Source organism: Colobus angolensis, unplaced genomic scaffold (genome assembly GCF_000951035.1).
Source record: "Colobus angolensis palliatus isolate OR3802 unplaced genomic scaffold, Cang.pa_1.0 Scaffold625, whole genome shotgun sequence".
Taxonomy (NCBI): domain Eukaryota; kingdom Metazoa; phylum Chordata; class Mammalia; order Primates; family Cercopithecidae; genus Colobus; species Colobus angolensis.
The window spans coordinates 208,363-215,062 of record NW_012119877.1 but is presented as its reverse complement, the minus strand read 5'-3'; positions in this window follow the sequence as shown (position 1 = coordinate 215,062).

The following is a 6,700-nucleotide window of genomic DNA, read 5'->3' as shown; positions in this document are numbered from 1 at the left end:
GTATCAGATGTGATGTTCATTCTCCTTTTTATTTATTTGACTCTGTCTTTCATTGTTCTCATTTAGCTAAGTGAAAAGATTTGCCAGATTTGTTTATATTTTCAAAAAAACCTGCTTTTCATTCTGTTGAACTTTTCTATTGTTTTCTAGTCTCTGGTTTATTTATAGCTAGTTTGTTATTTATTATTTCCTTCCTTCCAGTAAATTTTGGCTTAGTTTGTTGTTCTTACTCTAGTTCCTCAAGGTGTAACATTACGTTGTTTATTTGTGATCTTTCTTCTTTTTTGATGTGTTTATTGCTACATTCCTCCCTCTTAGAACTGCTTTTCCTATACATTTTGTTATGTTTTTCAATTTTTATTTGTTTCAAGATTTTTTAAAAATTTCCATTTCATTACTTCTTTGACCTTTTGTCTATTTATAAGCTTGTGGTTTATATTCCATATATTTGTGAATTTTCTGAAATTCATCCTATTATTGATTTCTAGACTTATAGTATTGTGTCAGAAAAAGATACTTACTTGATATGATTTCAAAATTTGAAGATTTTTTCAGACTTATTTTGTGGCCTAACATATCATCTATCTTGGAAAATGTTCTGGGCATGCTTGAGAAAAATATATATTCTGTTGCTGTATATTCTGTTGTTGTTGTATACCCTTGCGACTTTGGCAGCGGCCCAATGTAGTCTACTACCACCTGGTCAAGGTCACTCGCCCTATTGTCACTTGTGTAACAGTGGGCAGCTGCCTCCATTTAGGGTATGACTGAGCACATGCTGGGCATTTCTGACGAGCCTCTGAGACACATAGACTATTCTGTATTTTATTTTATTTTTTTTTTTGAGACAGAGTCTCGCTCTGTGGCCCAGGCTGGAGTGCAGTGGTGCGATCTCGGCTCACTGCAAGCTCCGCCTCCCGGGTTTACGCCATTCTCCTCCCTCAGGCTCCCGAGTAGCTGGGACTACAGGCGCCCGCCACCTCGCCTGGCTAGTTTTTCGTATTTTTTAGTAGAGACGGGGTTTCACCGTGTTAGCCAGGATGGTTTCGATTTCCTGACCTCGTGATCCGCCCGTCTCGGCCTCCCAAAGTGCTGGGATTACAGGCTTGAGCCACCACGCCCGGCCTGGGCCACCCCGCCCGGCCTGTTCTGTATTTTCTTTAAGGTATAGCTCAACCCTAGTGTTTTCTTATTGATTTTCTGTCTGAATGATTTAGCCATTGTTCAAAGTGGGGTACTAAACTTCTCTATTATTATTGCATTGCAGTCTATCTTTCTCTTTAGACCTACTAATATTTGCTTTATATGTTTAGGTGCTCTGCTACTGGGGGCATATATACTTACACTTCTTATGTCTTCTGGGTACATTGATATCTTTATCATTAGGCATATTTTCTTTGTATCATTTTATAGTTTTTGACTAAAAGTCTCTCTTATATCATATAAGAATAGCTACTCCTTCTGTCTTTGATGTGCATTGGCACAGAATGTCTTTTCCAATTCCTTTGTTTTCAGTCTATGTGTGTTCTTAAAGTTGAAGTCAATCTCTAGTAGGCAACATATATGTGGGATTTGTTTGTTTTTTAAATCCATTCTGCCACTTTGTCCTTTGATTAAAGAATTTTATTTGTTTAAATTTATGGTTAATATGAATAAATAAGGATGTATTCTTGCCATTTTGTTCATTTTCTAGTTATTTTGTAGATCTTATTTTCCTTTGTTCCTCTCTTGCTGTCTTTATTTATAAGTAGATTGTTCTCTCTATATATATAAATATGTACATAATATATGTAATATGTATGTCAGATTATATATTCTGTATAATATCATATTAATTAAGATATATAATACAATATGTAGAGACCATAACATATGTGTATATATATAAAGCATAGTGAAATGCTTTGAATCCTTACTTTTTTGTGTGTGTATCTATTAAGGGTTTTTGTTTTGTGGTAACCGTAAGGCTTCCATAAAACATCTTATAGTTATAATGGCCTATTTTATGCTAACAATTGTACTTTGCACAAAAAAACCTCTACACTTTTACTCTTCCTCTCCACACCACATTTTCTGTTTCTGATGTCACAGGTTTACATATTTTATATGTATGTACCTTAAAAAATTATTGTACGTATTATTTTGACTTTTTAAATCTTTTAACCTTCATACTAAATGATTTATACACTACCATTACAGTGTTAGAGTTCTAAATTTGACTGTGTACCTTGTTTTAACAATGAGGTTTCTTCTTTAATATGTTTTCATGTTACTAAAAGCTGTCCTTTCTTGTGCTTGAAGAACTCCCTTTCATGTTTCTTATAAAAAAGATTTGATGGTAGTGAAATTCCTTAGCTCTTGTTTTTCTGTGATAGTCTTTATCTCTTCTTCGTGTCTGAGGGAAAGTTTTACTGGGTACAGTATTCTTCATTGAAAGTTTGTTTCATTCAGCACTTTAAATATATCATCCTCTTCTCTTCTGGCCTATAAGGTATCTGCAGAGAAATCTCCTGTTAGCCTCACTGAAACTTCCTTACATGTGATATGCTTGTTTTCTCTTGTTGCTTTCAGGATTATCTCTTCATAATTCATTTTTGAAAGTTTGATTATAACATGTCTTGGTATAGTCTCATTTGGATTGAATGTTACGGGATACATTTGAGTATCCTGTACCTGAATGCTTCTATTTTCCCCAGATTTGGAAAGCTTTTAGCTACTACTTCTTTAAATAAGCTTTCTGTCCCTTTGCCACTCTTTTCTCCTTCTTTACCTCCTATAATTCAAATAGTTGCCTTCTTAATGTGATCCCTTAAATCCCATAAGCTTTCTTTATTTCTTTTGATTTTTAAAATTTTGTTTCTTCTGACTATATATTTTCAAATACACTGTCTTCAAGTTTATAGATTATTTTGCTTAATTCTGCTGTTAATGTTTTCTGTTGCATTTTACATTCATTAGCTATATTTTTTGGCTCCAGAATTTGTAGGGATTTTTTTTTTTTTTTGTAATTTCAATCTCTCAGTTAAGTTTCTAATTTTGTTTGTTTCCTGATTTTTCTTCAATTTTTGTCTGTATTTTCTTGACATTCTCTTAGCTCCCTTATAAATACAATTTTAAGATCTTTGCCAAGCAGTTCATATATCCCCATTTTGGGGCATCAGCTCCAGGAAAATTATTGAATTTCTTTTTTGGTGGTTATATGTCTCCTTGGCTTTTTATGTTTATTGATGCCTTGCATTGAGGTATACACATTTGGTAAAACAGTCACCTCTTTTAGACTTTATGAGTTCATTTTGGTGTGGAAAAACCTTACCCTATGAAGAGGAGGGTGCAGGGGCACTGGTTCTAACATCAGTGAAGAAGCAGCTGTGTAACCCCAGGGCATCTCTGTTAGTTGTGGTCAGTATTAATGAAAATCACACAGATTCTTGACGGGCAATACTGAACATGTTCACAGTACCATTGAATGACTGATGTGGTCTTCATTGGCAATTACTGCTCAGGCCCTTCCAATGTCTGTATCTTCTACTGGGAAAGTTGTGGCTGAAGGGATTCCCCTTGACACTGTCCAGTTTGTGGGTCCACTCCTAGGGACAGTGGCCCTAGTTTCTGATGAGTGCTAACCATGAAGTGACTATGGAGCTGAGGCCTGAAGCATCAGCACATGTAGAGGGACTATGGCTCTGGGGTGTAGGGTGATATAGGCACAGGTACTCAGGGTACATGTGCCCTCACTACCATGTTCATAACAGCATATAAGGCACAGGTGCTTGTGAAGCAGAAAAAGCACAATGAACAGAAGCACAGGTATGCACAGAATTGACAGGATATAGGGAGAGATGATGACTCCCATCTGAAGGGGCACAACAATGACTGTGTTTTGAGGGGTTTAGGGTGTGCAGCTGCATTTAACTCTCTAGTTTTCCCAGCAAGAATGACTGTTGGTTATGTCAGTGGCAAAAGATGCCAGTGTTTTCTAAAGAGAAGGCCTTTGGGACCATAGTTGTTCTTGCTGCATGGCTGACAGTGATAACCTCTGCCGTTTTTTGGTCCTTTGCCATCTCTTCGTGTCTTAGGTTTGAAATCCTTTCTGTGAGGATATTCTTGACTTTTTGCTCCATTATATTGCTGCAGATTATTTAGTGGGCCCTTAAGCCTTCTCAGAACTATTTTGGTTTGTGGATAGCTGTCTATGTTTGTTTTTCTTTGGGGAGGATAAATACTGGTATCTCCTACTTCTTCATCTTGGTGATGTCACTCATTCTAGATTACATTAATTATAAAATTTATTATACTAAATTTTTCACATTTAATTCTAACTTGTCTGAAATTAATAAATGATAGGATATGAGTTTTCATTATTGCAATTAAATAATTCATTTTATTAAGAATATATAATGCTCCGGCCAGGTGCAGTGGTTTACGCCTGTAATCCCAGCACTTTGGGAGGCTGAGGTGGGTGGATCACGTGAGATCAAGAGTTCGAGACCAGCCTGGTTAGCATTGTGAAACCCCATCTCAACTCAAAATACAAAAAATTAGCCAGGTGTGGTGGCAGGTACCTGTAATCCTAGCTACTGGGGAGACCGAGGCAGGAGAATCACTTGAACCCAGGAGGTGTAGGTTACAGTAAGCCAAGATGGCACCATTGCACCATTGCACTCCAGCCTAGGCAACAAGAGTGAAACTCAGTCAGAAAATAAATAAATAAATAAAAATAAAAACACCTGACAATGCTCCCTTTATTATTTTTTAAATTGCAGATAAGTCTGGCTACTTTTTAGGTCTATTCATTTTTGTCATTGTTTTTAGGTTCTTAAAAATTTTGTCTTCTTTCATGGCTCACAGAAAAGTTTTGTCATCTTCATTTTATCAGCAATGCTTTTGTAACACATTTGTGGTTAAATAAAATTTTTCGTGTTTCCTACTTTGATGCTATACTTAATATGATTTTTCTTTATATTAATTCATCTTATTGCTACTGTTATCTGTAAATGTTATATATATATATATATTTAAGTGGTAAATGGAATCAAATCGCATGTTCAATATTTTTCTAATTGGTTCTCTTCTATTTTTTATGTTACTGATAATATTCACATGTTAAAATATTTCTCTACTATTATTTTATTACCTTATTCCATTAACTTGAAATTTTTCAGCAATATTGAATACCAGTGGTGATAACTGGCTATGGTAGAACTCGTTGGGTCCCAGTAACGATACTTTCTTCTTTCTTGGTAATCGAAACCATATACTCTTTGGAATAAGCTGACTATGTGCTTCCACGGAGAATCAAATCTCTTTCATAAAACATCAGCCTAGGCCAATCAAAGTGCTTTCACTTCACTCACCAAAAACTAGTTTAGCAATGAGCATTAACTGTGTCCCAGTAGCAATGAGCATTAACTGTGTCCCAGTGACCAACAGTGCCCTCTGAAAGGTCATTCTCTTATTCTTCCTTGGTAAGAGACACCTAAATTCAGTTCGAGTATACTATACGGTCTACCTTAAACTTAGAATCAGCAAATTCAAAAAAAAAAAAAAACCCTATATTATTGGGTGGCTCTTTTATGAAATTTGTATGGGAGTTGACTCAGTAGAGAGTTACGCCCTTTGCCTCTGCCCAACTCTATAATTTCTGGGGTCTAATTGAGAAAAGAAAAATAACAGTATTTCAAACAGGTCATTTAGCTACTCAAGTGATGGAATAGCTGAGATGTTGAACAGGATATGTTCAGAGAAACCAAAGATGACTGTCAAATAGAAGCCACTCTCACATCTAAGCTGTAGGGACAAGAGAAGAGGTACTCTCACCACAGGCCAAGTGTGGGGTTGTGTTAGTTTTCTATTTCTTTCCTAACAAATTACACAAATTTATCTGCTTCAAGCAATGCAAATTTATCATTTCACAATCCAGTAGGTTGAAGTTAAATATGGGTCACTCTAGGCTAAAACCAAGGCATCAACAGGATTAAATTTTTTTCTAGAGACTTCGGAGGAATTCATTTCCAGGACAGTGGGCAGGTTGTGGGCAGAATTTCACTCTGTGTGATTGTAGGACTGACATCTCCATTTCTTTGCTGGTTGCCATTCAAGGGTTATCCTTAATATTTAGATACTATCTGATTTTCCTTTGTCATGGTCCCCTTCCTCTTTTAAGCCGTTAACAGTGGACCGGGCCCTTTGAAAGGCTCATCCCCAGTCATGCACGGTGGCTCATGCCTGTAATCCCAGCACTTTGGGAGGCCGAGGCGGGCGGATCGGGAGCCCAGGAGATTGAGACCATTCTGGCTAACACGGTGAAACATTGTTTCTACTAAAAATACAAAAACTTAACCAACGTGGTAGTGGGCGCCTGTAATCCCAGGTACTCAGGAGGCTAAGGCAGGAGAATCGCTTGAATCTGGGAGGCAGAGGTTGCAGTGAATCGAGATCGCGCCACTGCCAAGACTCCGTCTAAAAAAAGAAAAAAAGCCTTCTCTTTTGCCACAATTCTCTCTTTACTGACAGGAAAGATTTTTTTTTTTTTTTTTTTTTTTTTTTTTTTTTTTTTTTGAGACGGAGTCTCGCTCTGTCGCCCAGGCTGGAGTGCAGTGGCGAGATCTCAGCTCACTGCAAGCTCCGCCTCCCGGGTTCACGCCATTCTCCAGCCTCAGCCTCCCGAGTAGCTGGGACTACAGGCGCCCGCCACCTCGCC